At 41.6% G+C, this 1684-nt stretch overlaps 1 pseudogene; it reads right to left on the bottom strand.

The window, feature by feature from the left end:
• Window positions 1-211: 211 nt before the first annotated feature.
• Window positions 212-797, bottom strand: LOC109274957 (protein Mis18-beta-like; annotated as a pseudogene).
• Between the last annotated feature and the right edge of the window lie 887 nt (window positions 798-1684).

Genomic DNA, 1684 nt, shown 5'->3' with positions numbered 1-1684 from the left:
ATAGTTATAAAACCTGGACAGAGGCTTCTAAGCTTTTCATCTTCTAAAAACAGCTTCACAAATCATTTAGAAAATCAACGCAGAGGTAATAATAATAAACCCCATTTCCCATCCATTCTTGAAGCCAATCTTTCTTGAAAATTGATCAAACAGTGCCTGCTGTTGAAGATTGCAATTAGGCCTGACCCCATACTTAAGTTTTGATTCTGGATCAGTTTTCTGGCTTGGGCTAGTCGGGAGTTACTTCCTTCAGAATTATCAGTGAATTTAAATGAGCATGCATTAACATTATCTTCTCTTTCAGCTCTGCAACAATTTCTGGTAGAAAGTTGTGAATATCTACCTCAGATTCATTTACTGTGACTTTTGTTTTTAAGAGCACATCATTTTGTCACTGTGACAGCAGCCAGGGCAGCATGGGTAGAATACAAATGGAAACCAATGGGAGTCCCACAGGTAATACAGAATACGAGGTTGTAAGTGCTCCCTTTGAACCAACCCTCAGTGCCAACTAGGAAGGGAGCCTCCCATACCATGTCATTTGTGACTCTATAGAAAACTACAGATCCAAGGGACTGCAACAGGTCCCAGGAGAGGTGCAGAATCAGCGAGCACAGCATAGCACACCATGTGCACTGGAACACAGTGCACTTCTCGGGCTGCAGGATGACAGCCATGGGGCAGGATCCTGGCTCCTCTGCCTCCAGGCCCGCAGGGTCAAGCAGCAAGGACCCATTCACCACCTGTGTGTCCCACTCCATAGAAACTGTATAAAACAGTTGCCTTCTTAGCAACATCGCAAAAGTCACCCCACAGCAGCTTTGCTTGATGTGAGTGAGGCTGCCAATCTTCCTGCAGCCCACGCCTATGTTTTGAACACCTAGATGTGTTTCTTTTTTAATTTTTCATAGATTCCTACCCTCCCAAAATTTCTTTCAGTTATCGATTTCTAATTTAGTACCACTGCATCAGAAAACATACTTTGTATAATTTTTATTTGTCAATTGTGCTTTGATGAAGCTGGGAAAAAATTTACAGGAAGGCATGACAATAATGACTCATCAAATAAAAAACATCAATAAAGAGAAATTACTTTAAAAGCTCAGTCATTTATCCTGCTTTTGCTTTTTCTGGGCTTTCCCATTCTCCCCTGTGCATTTTCTAGGCCTCACGTTGAGGTAGGGGGCATTAGATAACTAGGCCCTCTCTAGTCTCTCTTGGGAATGTGCATAGCCTTTTACAAGCATACACCCTTCAAAACCACCCAAGCTATGTGAGAGTTTAAGGCTCACTATGGCTACCTTATTTACCTAGATCTCCCTGCTGAATTTCTCGCTAGTGTGCATGTCTATTGCTTACCCCACCTCAATGACAACACCAAGCTAGCTGTGAAGCTGGAATTTTCTGACTGTTTGCCACTGAGATTGCTACTGCTTACAATGCCTCAGGGCATGTACCTGCTCCAAATCAAGTCAGCCTCTTCAAGTAGTTCTTACCTCTTACCCTACTCTGGTAAACTTCTATACCAATAGAGCTGAAGAGCTAAAACCCCACCGTTATTTAAGATTTTGTTGTTTTTCTTGAACAAATGTTTCTAAGTTTCTAGAGTCCTTAATAAATTGTTATTTTTTGAAAGTTTCTTCCATTTCTATCATTGATTTTTGAGAAAGGGACTTAGCTAGCC

Source organism: Panthera pardus, unplaced genomic scaffold (assembly GCF_024362965.1).
Source record: "Panthera pardus isolate Hobbes unplaced genomic scaffold, ASM2436296v1 HiC_scaffold_13, whole genome shotgun sequence".
Classification (NCBI taxonomy): Eukaryota; Metazoa; Chordata; class Mammalia; order Carnivora; family Felidae; genus Panthera; species Panthera pardus.
Note: the sequence above shows the minus strand (reverse complement) of the source record. Positions and strands in the feature narration are given on the sequence as shown.